Source organism: Lissotriton helveticus, chromosome 3_2 (genome assembly GCF_964261635.1).
Source record: "Lissotriton helveticus chromosome 3_2, aLisHel1.1, whole genome shotgun sequence".
Classification (NCBI taxonomy): domain Eukaryota; kingdom Metazoa; phylum Chordata; class Amphibia; order Caudata; family Salamandridae; genus Lissotriton; species Lissotriton helveticus.
Window position 1 is genome coordinate 53,430,687 of NC_136062.1, and position 12,963 is coordinate 53,443,649.

General features: G+C 42.4%; 1 protein-coding gene and 1 gene segment (V, D, J or C); one reads left to right on the top strand and one right to left on the bottom strand.

Moving 5' to 3' along the window:
• SEMA6D (semaphorin 6D) overlaps positions 1-12,963 on the bottom strand; it is a 136,416-nt gene that overhangs the window by 52,295 nt on the left and 71,158 nt on the right. The window lies entirely within an intron of this gene.
• LOC144826123 (putative non-functional immunoglobulin lambda variable 1-50) overlaps positions 1-12,963 on the top strand; it is a 40,594-nt gene that overhangs the window by 27,008 nt on the left and 623 nt on the right.

Genomic DNA, 12,963 nt, shown 5'->3' on the forward strand with positions numbered 1-12,963 from the left:
GTTCTATCTAGCCTGACTACCTCATGTTACCAAAAAATTAAATAAAAAAATAAAAAAAAACGGGGTGGCTGTGGGCACATTGATTTATCTATCAAGACCTGGGATCCGATGTCTGTCAAAATTAGGAGCACTTAAAAGCAGAATAGTCATAGATATTAAGCAGTTTAATCTACAAACGAACCCGCTCTGTGCAGCCTGGCAGCACTTACTGACAATTCTGGTTACAGAGATGCTCTCTATGGACTCAGCACTCACACACCGTTATGGAATACAATTATAAGATAAACGGACATTCGTCAACCACGGTGTTATTTTCTTTGGACATCAGTTATTTAAGACAAGGAACTATGCCCAATTATCACAACTCTCAAACCATTCATCCAGATCTGCATCATATCGCTTACGAAATCAGTAAGTTTCGTCTATTCTGGATCTTGGTACATGCATGAACAAACTCATATTCAATAAGCAATGTGTACATAAGACATCTGTACTTCTCTATGAACTTTGAAGCTATATTCAGTAATAGTATGTCATTCTCCTGAGTTGCAAAAAACCCATAAGCAATATAACTAGTACATAACTTTTTTTCAAGTCAAATTCTTGTTAAAAAAAATCTTCCAACAACTCCTATACATCACACACTACTTGTGACATTCAGAAAGTTGCTCCAATTATCTGTAAATAAAAAAAAATGTACAACATATGGTGGGACCGTAACTATTTCTTACAACTTATCTTTGAAAAATCACCCTAACCCGCTGAGCATCCTTATCACATTGAGACAAATCTGTTTTGCGCTGTATCTTGTTTTTCAAGACAACATACATAATTAAAAACAGGAAATAAAATAGCCATATGTATCAGCAGTCAGAAGTATGGTCAGATGGTTTCAACATGCATGGATAATCTTGAGGAAAGAAACTTCGTGGTTTATTGTAGGACTCACACATACCACAACATTAGAAAGCCATCATTCCCTTCAAAAGACAGAAGTGAACTGTAAAACCACTCGAAAACACGGGCAGTCTGGTGGAAGGATGAGAATGCTATTGATCATTTGTTTATAACTCATCACATCCGCAAAGCATCAGCAGAGCAATCAACCTTGCAGAGGATTGCAGGTGGACCTGTATGTTTGGATAGCAGAGTCCGTTGTTGTAACGTCTATATTAGGTAGAGTAGAGTGTAATGCAAAAGTCTTGATACCTAGTCTCGCCACATCAGAGCAAATGTGTTGTTGCAAGGATGTGTCCAGGTGTTACTGATTTGTGTGGGATGGGACGGAGGGTGCATCTGCTCTTCAGACCTCCTGGATGACTCATAGCTTGGATTTCAGATAATGCAAGATTGCAATCCGCATGAAGAAAACTGGATGAATGTGACTGGTACCATGCAGAACATCTCAGAAGGCTCTGGGTGTTGTTCTGTTGGTCAACAAACTAGATGTGAACAGTCACTGTGATACAGTAGCAGAAACTGCAGTGGTTTGTATCTGAAAAACACGATAATGGTAAGCACTGGCGTAAACTTTATAAAGTAATTGTAAGAGAAGATGTAAAGAACAAAGTTTAATTCAGGTCAAAGTCCTTATACAGAACACCAATTCAGACCATCAAAGCCAACGCTGATGGTACCTATGTACTTTGTTTCCCAACGAAGGGTTTGATCATCACTGTAATTTGACAGGCAATGGTAACTGACTGACATGCTTCGATAGACTTCCAAGAGCATGGCAGTGGGTTGATCGATGCTTTTAAGTAATAGGGATTCATCGGGTTCGTTTAAAATCAAATAATGATGAACTGTTGGCAGGCTTTTCATATCACCTATATCTGGAGACATCAAACGTCTTCTGAAAAGTGCTCCTTGGTTTCTCAGAAAAACAGACACTTAGTCGAAGTCGGTAATGAAAACCAGCATAAATCATACTTTTCTGAAGCTCTCACACAGTGTTGCAGTTGTATATTTCTCCATTTATCACAGCCTTATCCGATACAGAGCGGACAATATTTCAACCAGATTATAAACCTATTTACTCTCTCTTTCCACAACTGTGAACACCGTGGAGATATCTAAACTATGGTGAAGAAAGTTACATGTGAACATTTCTGCAGCTGGGTTGGCTTGCACTTATTTTTTTCAGACTGATCCTTTTTATAAACAAGTGTTGCAGGCTCATCTACGCAATCCAATAGGGCTGCTGCCAATCGGATAGTTGCGCAAGAGGAACATGTTATTCAAAGTTGTTGTTGACATCGGGCTTGCCTCTCTGGAGAACAGGTCTCCATTTTGCCCACAGCTGAACTTTTTAATGTCCCTAATCCCACTTTTGTGAGTACTTGTTGTTAATTTTCTAACCTACTAACTAAAAAACAGTTTAGAGTGCATTACTTTTGTAGTTTTAAGTGCAAAATAGCATTTATGTTGTATGATTCAAATTGTGGTTCATTAAGTTCTCTTAATTTCCCAGGATTCTTGTTTCTGGTCCAGGAAGGACTTGGCTTGGGAGTTCGGGATGGACTGTTCCCATGAGGAACAGGGTCAAGACTGATTTGCATATAGCTGGGTCCAAACTGGGGAGGCGTGGTGAGCAAAAGAATGATGGATTAAACCCAGATCTTTGTGACTGCGGGTGAATGTTTGCATTGTTCAGCATTCCGTCCATCAATTGTTCCTTTTGCTCTTCTCTTAATTTCTGATGCATTCATTTCACAGAGTTGATGTCTTCGAGATAAGAACAAGCGTTTTCTTAATTTCATCTTATTTTGGATTTGATAAGATGATTTTGCGTGCTCTTAATGGAAAGACATATAGTTCTCCTTATGGCTCTTCATTTAAGTTTTTAAAGAAAACTGTACTTTAAACCTAGATTGTATGAGGCAGCATCGGTTCAAGCTGTGGTTTATTACATACATAAAAACACCACATATTTAAACCTAGTCCCAGTCACAGCAATTTAACTACAGACACAGGGTAGAGCTGTGAAATTTAGCAAACATCAATGGTCAAATGTGGTACAATGAAGTAACGTGTGGTGGACTCTACTGTCCACTTCAGCTGCGTAGAAAAGGCGGCAGGCACAGGCGATAGGATTGCTTCGCCCACAATCTGTGATTATAGCAGAAGTAATTACTTCTAAAATTAAAAGTGTGATCCTGCAGCCAGGCGTTTATAAATGAAAGCTTTCAATGCAGCTTGCATGAAGGCAGTTCAGCTACTGACATAAGATGGAGGAAGGCAAGAAAGGATGGATATTACATTCTTCAGCCAAGCAATAGAGGGAAGTTCACATTTCAAATAATACAAGAGTTAAACCAGAAGCCAGATTAATAATATGGTCAGTATACAACACAACAACAACAAAAGCAGTAGTCCCTTTTAGTAGACTAATCAATGGTTAACCTCCCCAAGAGGTCACCTCACTTGAAAGTTAAATCTAACTTATAGTGTTCCGTGGCACTTTGCAAACTGCACTTTTCTCACGTTTTCTTAAAATGGTCAGTTTAAAACTAACTATGTTGAGTCCTGGTTGGAGTTCGAGCTCTAGAGGGAGGCAGCGGAGCAGAAGCCATCAGACAGCATAAGGGCTGGCGGGAGGCCACACTCGCCCACGGACCCTCATCCTACCACTGCTGTAATGGGACTTGTTCCTATCACATCAAAATCAAAATCCCACCAGACTGCCGCGACAAAACCACACTCGAAATGATGAGAACATGTCACAATCATGGTTTCCTTCAGGAAAAAGCATTAATGTAAACGTTTGGTGTTGGTTGAGCACACATTCTGAAAGTGATGCTGTGCTCTCGGGTACCAAAAAAAAGCAGTTCCTGCACTGCTCTTAAATGTAAACAAGGTATTGCAAATTGAGCGACAGTGCCAAAAACACATAACCAGGCTGAACTGGCAGCATCACAAGAAATGTTTTTCTGGCTTGAACAATACATAGTGTGTTTTCAGAATGCCATTTACTCGCAGTGCCTGTGGCAAGCAGGTTCAGCGTGGACTCGCCCTGACCTGAAAGACACCCACACAACAGGTAGGAACCTCTCTGAGCCAAACCGCTCGGGGTATCTGCGAGGTCACCATTCCTCTTTAAGCATTCTGTAAAGCCCTATTATTTCAGGGGGATGAAATCTGCACTGTCGTGCACAAATCTCAGTATACGACGCTGTTTTGTCCTTTTCGACTCCCACATTTCGATAAACAAGGAATTCACTCATTAATTTTTTATTTTTTTTACAGAAAGACCTCTTATTTTTGTACCAGACATTTTGTGCTGGTGTTGAACTTGCAATCTATGCTGCTGTGCATGTTGTAACTTTCCATACCTCTGTAAATATCCGGGGCAATCCTGCACTTTTTGAAAATGGCTCATCTATGCTAGCACAGTACTGTTTGGCTGACTTTCTGTCCCTGTTTTTGGTACAGTAGTGATAAAAAAAACACAGAAATAAATGCATTTTTACATCTTCTGAAAAATGTAATAGTATAATTTTTAGAGCACTTTTAAATTTTCATTTAACGAGAAATGGCTGACATTTTCTGTCAAAAGTGTCAGCGGGAAGGCCGCAGAGGGTGGGTGGCTAGGGGTGCTGAGCAGGTATTAGTATGATATATTTTAAACATGGAGAACAAGCTTAACACAAGTCTACCAGGCTAGGGGTAAGCCAATTTGAACATTTACTTGTATAGTGGCACCCTAGCATGGGAACCAACGAAGCACTTCAGTAAACAATTCACGGGCAGATTTACAAGAACTGGCGCATCCCTGCATATTAGCAGGGATGCGGCAGTAAATTCCTGTGACCGGAAAATAGCCTTGCACCGCCATGGATGCGGCACACCGTGGAGCGAGAATAGAGAGATGCGTGGCGCATCTTGTCGGAGTAAGGGCTGCGCATTGCTGGAGTCATGTTGCAAGCATGACGCAACTCCAGCAATGGTTAGGAATGCCTATTCCTAACATGCTGCATAACTCCTTATGCCTCTTTCAAGGAGGCGCAAGGTTTTGACGCAGTGCCATCGTAAAAGTGACAGTAAAACCTTGTAGATTTCACTGCGTCACTTTTACGAGGCCTCCTTGCGACGGCACGCCCACCCTGCATACATAATACCCGACGCAGGTATAATGTAGCGCAGGGCTTTACAACGGGATGCATCTCCCTAGATGCGTCATGTTGTAAATATGTTGCATCATGGTGCATTGTTTACGACACCGCTGTGTCACACAAGTGACGCAGCAGCGACATAAAGTTGTCGATAGGGGCTTGTAAATCTGCCCCTCTGTGTGTGCATGCGATTGTCAAACATGGCTACACTACTTGTGTTTTTGATTTTATTTTCTCTAAAGTATCATAAATATTCTTCGGATCCTCTTTATGTGTTTTTTATGTTTCTCTCGACATTATTTGTCACTTGTTAAATAATCTCGTGGTCCTAAAAACGTCTGCTGAATATCAATGGGTACAGACAAACAGCAGCTGACAACATCTCTAAACTTGAAACTGTTTTCCAAGTGTTAAACGATATTTCCGAGAATGTCAATGTTGCACTCCTAATTAACGTCACATTTATGCAGAGCTATGGGCACGCTGTTCCTTCTCGTTTCCCTGTTTTTATTCCACTCATCTATGCCATCGAAAATTCACATTCCCCGTCTTCGGTAAACTTCCTCTATATGCCTTTGATTACATTTCTGGTGACAAAAAACAGCTGCACATGACTTCGTGCATCCATAAACCATGTAAATTAACCCTATATAACGGTACAGACGAATATAACCCTGAGCAGACAGCGCTATTGATGCGTGCATTCGCTTCGGTGAGCTTCTTGTTGTTCCACCAGCAGACAGTCGCCTTGATTTGGACAGCTGTATTTTACTTCCCTCGTCATCCATGCTGATTCCAAAACAAAGCCACACTAGATTAAATGACTTTAAGGACTGGGCTTATTTCGTCACTCATACTTGGTTGTGCTATGCTTTTTAGAGATGTTACCACCACCCAACACAAGAGCAGCCACACCTGAACAACCACACACCAAACTGGGAGGAGCCAGCCTTAGGGTTTGAGCACAAAAAAAAAAGAAAAGCACAAGTACATGCTTTAAACTTGGAGTGGGGAAGTGTTCTTGGGGGGTTCCCTACATGTGACTTCAGGACATGTGCATGATGTGTATGCCACAATTTTGGAGCACAAATAAAAAAACTATGTGCACCAACATACAGGTGAAACTGAAGGTGTTTTTATGTCCATAAGAAGGAGTCTGCAAGGTACTTCCTGAGGCCTACAACATGTGAAAAGGTCTTGTCAATAAAATATGCAGGAATTTGTTAGCACAGCTGCCCAACAGGTCAGGAAGGAGGCCTTTTACTTTGACTACACTTTGCATAAAACACAGAGAGAGCCAACAGCATACGTAATTCTCCCAGAGGGAGCCGGCGACCAGCAGTCTCACCAACGTGAGCTGATATGGAAGTGTAATGGGCGTAACGCTGGCAGCCACAAGCTTCACAAGCTTAGCACTCACAAGCTGTAGTGGCATTATCTAGTAACCGTCAGATCGTACCAATGTGCTTTTATGACCAGGGATCTCTATTTTCTAGGTAAGAAACACAGATTAGAATTACAACCCGCTGAACCACTTTCCCAAAGCACGGTTTCAATGACAGCTTATGGACGTCTCTCACCAAAATGTAGGTTCAAGTAGGTAGGTCATTTGCCTTCTTCCATGGCACTTGCAAGCAAGCTAGCCTTGTTCCCGGTGACAGGTCTATGTCCTATGTGAGTTCTGCGCAGGCAAGAATTGGGTTAAACAAGCATTTGCAATGCAATTGGTCTCGCCTTTGGGACCTTATATGTATTTAGCTATGCAGCACATTAGCCTGGGTGCTGTAACATCTACTGCTCTTTAACATGGAGGGAAAGTAAGCACCAAACTGCATAACAAGCCATGTATGGGAACACCTGGAGAGAAATATTGCCTTTCCGCAGTAAATGGTATAGTCCAAAGCTCTGCTTTTAATATAAAATCAGGGCATTCGGTGGTCATATCACTGAAAATACAAGATTTGAAAGAAATATTATTGTGTGCAGGTGCTCGTGGAAGACAATTTCTATGGACTGGAATCTAGAGAAGGCTAAAGTGATTCTGGTATTTTACTGACCTATGTTGGTCGTTTTCTATCAAGACAGTTAAATAGAGGTAGTTGCCAGAAAAATAGAAAAAAAGAAAGTCCCTCTGCAGAAAGCAATTCTAGTATTTTACGGACCTCTGCTGGTCGTTTGCTATCAAGACAGTTAAATAGAGGCAGTTGAACAGAAAGAAAAGTCCCTAAGCAAAAGCAGACAAGTCCTAGGGCTGATCTCCAGAGCCCCCAAAGTACATACACAAATAAGTATATACCAAAGTATATAAGTATATACTAAAGTATATACAAGAGGTCTTGAATGCTCGACCTAATAAACCTTAAGCTGTGGTACAACCTCTTCCTGTTCAGTGTCGAGTCTGCTCTTTTTTTGGTCAAGTCCCCACCGCCTTCCCGAATTACGTGCCGTTTCCCGTAATTTCTATGTATCCTAAATTTTATTATTATTATTATTATTATTTAGAGGTTTTATATAGCGCTGGCTGGACCCGGGGGTATCAGAGCGCTTTACATTTTTGAGACAAGAAGGTCAGTAAGACATGGGTCATACATAGCATAAATGAGTATAAACAACATATAAGTCTCCGCCAGACATATTTCAAAATGATAAATATGGGAAATAAGAACACCGAAAAGTGGGAGATGTGATAATCAAAAATAACCAGGCATACACTGAAAATTGCAGAGGAGGATAGGGAGGTTGGTGGTCAGAATTAGGTTTGTAAGGACGAGAGCAGGAGGGGCAGAAATGAGGGCAGACGGAGGACAAGGGAAGGGGGGGTGCAAGGAGGAGTGAAGGTGGTAAACAGGGAGGTGGAAGTGATGAGGAGGAAGGGCGAAATAAGGCTGAAAAGAAGGGGGGCAGATGTATCTGAGGTCGGACAGAAGTGGCCAGTGGAAGATAGCAGATATGGATTATGGTCCCCAATATTTATTGAGGAGATGTAGTTTGAGTTCTTTTTTGAAGCAAGGGTAGGAAGGGTTGCAACGAAGGTCAGTTGGAAGGGCATTCCAAATGCATAGAGCGTTGCCGGAAAAGGACCGAGACTGGGTGGTTTTCTTTTTTTGAAGGGGGGGGATAAGAAGGAAGGTGTTTGTGCTTCTCAAGGAACGGGAGCAACCGGCTTTTGTGAGTTTGTTAGCGAGGTAGGTCGGTGTATTCTGATGGAGAATTTTGTGTGTAATGCAGGCTGTTTTGTACGTGGATCTACCTTCAATGGGGAGCCATTTAAGGATTTTAAGGGTAGGGGAGATGTGGTCGAATCGCTTGCAGTCAGAGGTAAGCCTAGCTGCAAGGTACAGCACAGATTTAAGCGGTGCGAGGTGGATCTTGGGAATTCCGGTGAGAATGGCATTGCCATAGTCGATGCGAGAAAGAACAAGGGATTGGACTGCTAGTTTGAAATCATCGATAGGGATGAAGGGCTTGATTTTCTTAAGGTGGCGGAGAGTGAAGAGGGCTCCTTTGGCAGAATTATTGATGTGTGTCTTGAGGGTTAGGAGGTCATCAAGTGAGATACCTAGTGATTTGACTGAGGAGGACAAAGATAAGGAGCAGTTGAGGGCATTAAGGTCAGAGATCCAATTCTGAATAGGGAGCTGGTTGTTTTTAGGGGAAAAAAGAATTATTTCAGTTTTTTTAGGGTTGAGTTTGAGGTGGTTAGTGTGGAACCAGGCTTGAATCTTGATAAGTGTTGTTGAGGTGAAGGATGTCAGCATGGGTTTTAATCTTATAATAGAGTTGGGTGTCATCGGCATAGAGATGGTAGTTGATCCCGGCTTGTTTAAGAATGAGTGTGAGGGGTTCCATGAAAAGGTTAAAGAGAGAGGGAGAGAGGATGGATCCTTGCGGAACTCCTAAGGAGATGGAGGTAGGGTTAGATAGGCAATTTTGGATTTTGATTTGTTGAGAACGGTGTTGTAGGTATGAGACGAACCATTTGTGTGTCATACCATTTAGGCCGAATCGATCTCTAAGAACATTGAGTAGAGTAGAGTGGTTAACAGTATCAAACGCTGCAGAGAGATCAAGGAGGATCAGAAGGCTAGATTCACCATTGTCGAGTGAGTGGTGGATGTCATCAACAATGTTTAGCATGGCGGTTTCAGTGCTGCATCCTTTCCTAAAGCCAGATTGGAAGGGGTCTAGTAAGTTAAAGTGTTCAATGTGTCTCTCTAGTTGGAGAAGAACACATGTTTCCAGGGCTTTAGAAAGAAGGGGAAGGTTGGAGATGGGACGAAGGTTATTGAGGTCGTTTGGGTCTGCCAAAGGATTTTTGATAATGGGGGTGATTTGGCCTAGTTGCAATGAGTTGGGGACACAACCGGTGGCAAGGGAGCTGTTGATAATAGAGGTCCAGGTAGGGGTGATGATATGTTTGAGGTTTTGGACAAGTTTGGATGGAAGAGGGTCTTTGGTGTGGGAGGAAGGCTTGAGTTTGGAAATGATGTTAAAGACGTCTCTTTCCGTGACTGGCTGGAAGTTAAGCCAATTATTTTTAGTAAGAGAGTTAAGATGGTTGGAGTCCAGGAAATTGGGGGGCAAGGAGGGGTAAGGGAGATCAGAGTTATGATGGGCCGTAGAGGGTGTAGGGGGAGTTCTGATGGAGGGTGGGATATTAATTAAATTAAATGTCATATTTATTATGTCTTATTTTCCATTGCATGTCATTTGCCGAATGTTTGTGTTTTTGTTAATAAAACCAATAAAAATATATATTTTTTAAAAAGAAGTCCCCAGGGGGCTCGAAAACACTGATGGGAACTTTACAAAGGGAGGAACAGTGAAAGAGAGCAGGAGGCCAGAAGCCATTGCTCTGTGGTGCTGTGCCATTGCTTCCCTACCTCAGAAGGCTAGATGTGCAGTTCCACCCGAGGCAGCCATTGGCCATACAATGTGTGGGGGCAAAGCAGCAGCTACACTGTGACTGCCAGACTGTGTGCCACTCTAACTGGGTGGAAGAGCGCAGGGTGCCATAGTGCACCAAGACAGAGTAGAGAAGGCCTGATGAGGAGCAAGAGGGTGGTGTGGGGAAGGAAGGGTTTAGAACAAAATAACCACATTTGTGTAATCCATCCAGTTATGTTACACATAAAACACAAAAACAATAGCAAGAAAAAAAGGAAGCTATGTGAGCAAGGGAACTAGAGGGGGACAATGTTCATGTACAAAAGACTAGTCAACAAAAAAGGAGGGAGAGGGAGGAACATAAGACTAGGTCGACCTCCAAGAACATATTCAAATAAATAGAACCCATAGATTTTGAGTTCAAGGACCTAGCTTGTGTGTTGGTCACTGAAATAATAACCAGTAATGACCATAGAGAAAGAAAAATTTCTTTCTAGTGTCCCCTCACTCACCGGGGTTGCCCCACGGTGACATGCTTCATCATTGGGGCCATCCCAGTTCTCTACGAAAAGGGGCGTGCTACGACTCACGGACTACGCAGGAGCACTTCGACGTGAAGGACTATGTGTGGTGCATGTGAGAGTGGTGAAGTGAGTGTGAGTAATTAAAAAAAAATGTGCTAGTGGGCCTCAACAATTTTATTCAGTGCTCCTAGGTTGGTATATTAAAATGGGGTGACACTGTTTTCAGCCTGTAATGCTGGCTAAATCAGTGTTTGGTCGACATGTTTCAAGCTCCCCAAGCTTTTCTTCAGGACCATACAGGGAACCCGCCCTGTATTTACCACTCCTTTCGATTCTTAAAATTAAGAGGTGAAAATTATCTTTATGCAATTAATAGTAATAGTACACGCTGTCTTAAGTAAACATGCGTTACATACATACGTTTTGTATTTTCAGTTTTCTGTAAGAATAATAACATAGGGTTAGTTGTAAAACCCCCCCCAAACGTATAAACTTCATAGGGTTTCACACTTTGCCTTCATGCTGCATGCTGGTTTCGTGAATTCACACATATAAAATACACAGGACTTGATATGACAATAGACAATAGACACAAGAAAAGCTTGGGGAGCTTGAAACATGTCGACCAAACACTGATTTAGCCAGCATTACAGGCTGAAAACAGTGTCACCCCATTTTAATATACCAACCTAGGAGCACTGAATAAAATTGTTGAGGCCCACTAGCACGTTTTTTTTTTAATTACTCACACTCACTTCACCACTCTCACATGCACCACACATAGTCCTTCACGTCAAAGTGCTCCTGCGTAGTCCGTGAGTCGTAGCACGCCCTTTTTCGGGGAGAACTGGGATGGCCCCAATGATGAAGCATGTCACCGTGGGGCAACCCCGGTGAGTGAGGGGACACTAGAAAGAAATTTTTCTTTCTCTATGGTCATTACTGATTATTGTTTCAGTGACCAACACACAAGCCATGTACAAAAGACCACAGGGTGGCGTTAAGCTAAGCTGAATTGTATTTAAGTTGTGCACACAATTATAGTAGAACCTTTTGTGTATGCTGGAAAATTGATTTAGTCCTGAAAATATTACTACAGAAGACATTTTAAGTGCTTCCTGAAGTTATGCAATAAACTCTGCATGAGAAATGCATTGAAATACAAGCAAAGAATCAAGTTAATAGACAGAATAAAAATCTTTATTAATCAGTAAGAAGAAGCTGCCTGGGGTTTGAACAGGTCATAGATATGTAGCATGTTCTGTGCTCTGATCTGGCTGACGAGCGAACTTCAGAGCAGGTGGCTAGCTTTCTTCAGATCCCTGTATCTTCCCTAGACCCGCGCTGTGACTTTATACTTTAGAATGTTAAACACCCAGGGGTGCAGATATTGTCAATCGATTTTTCACATATTTCAACGTACAAAAGAGGCTGACAGGAACAAAAGACGCCAACTCCTCACCTGCCAAGTTAAAAGTGATACCAGGAGACCAGTCTTTTCAGAGTTACCCTGACACACACGTTATCGTCTATGTGCCTCTCTTGAGCTCAGAAGTAAAGGGTCAGCATTTTACCTCGAAGCCCAACTGACGCTATCTGTAGAGGTGGCCATCACTCCCAGTAAAAGCAACAAACAAGCATTTACAATGCAATGGTCTCGGCATTATTAAAGGTAGAGCTATTGGCATTGCTCATGACATTTTTTAAAAAAAATCATAAATAAATGGCATTGTCATTTACATTGCCAATAGCTTAATCGTTAAATAAATGGCATTGTCATTTACAATGCCAATAGCTTAATCGCTCTCAAATACATGACCTATTGCATTTACACCCACACAGGAGCCACCCACACAAAGCAACCCACACACACATACAGAGCCACCCACACAGAGCCACCCACACAGTCATTCACATAGAGCCACCTACACAAAGCCACCCTCACCCAGACAGAGCCACCCACAAATAGAGCCACCTACAAAAAAGCTATCCACACATAGGTACAGGAAGATAAATGTCTGCTCGCAGTCACTCGATTTTAGTCGTGTTCCAAAGGGGACATTAAAGCCCAGCTCTGCAGATTACGAAGCCACAACCAGCACATGTGAGTGAGGTAATAATAAAAGATGTGCTTTGAACTGCGGGGTGTGGTGCTGGCCCCGCGGCCCCTGAGGTACAGGGGGCCTCCAACCATTTAGGAGACAGGCATGGGGCCCCATTCAGCTCAAGTCCAACTAGGATTTGGACTTAGGCACCCTCCTTTTTATTATTCTGCAGAGGTGGGGTGGGGGAGAGGATTGCATTACGACACTGTATTTAAGGGGTGTTACAATCAACCTACAGCCCTGTCTGAACAGACATCCTGCCCAATCTCCCTGTGGGGTAAGCAGTAGTCAAAATATGCGCTGATGCTGCAGACAGACCAGCGGTTAGAGGCG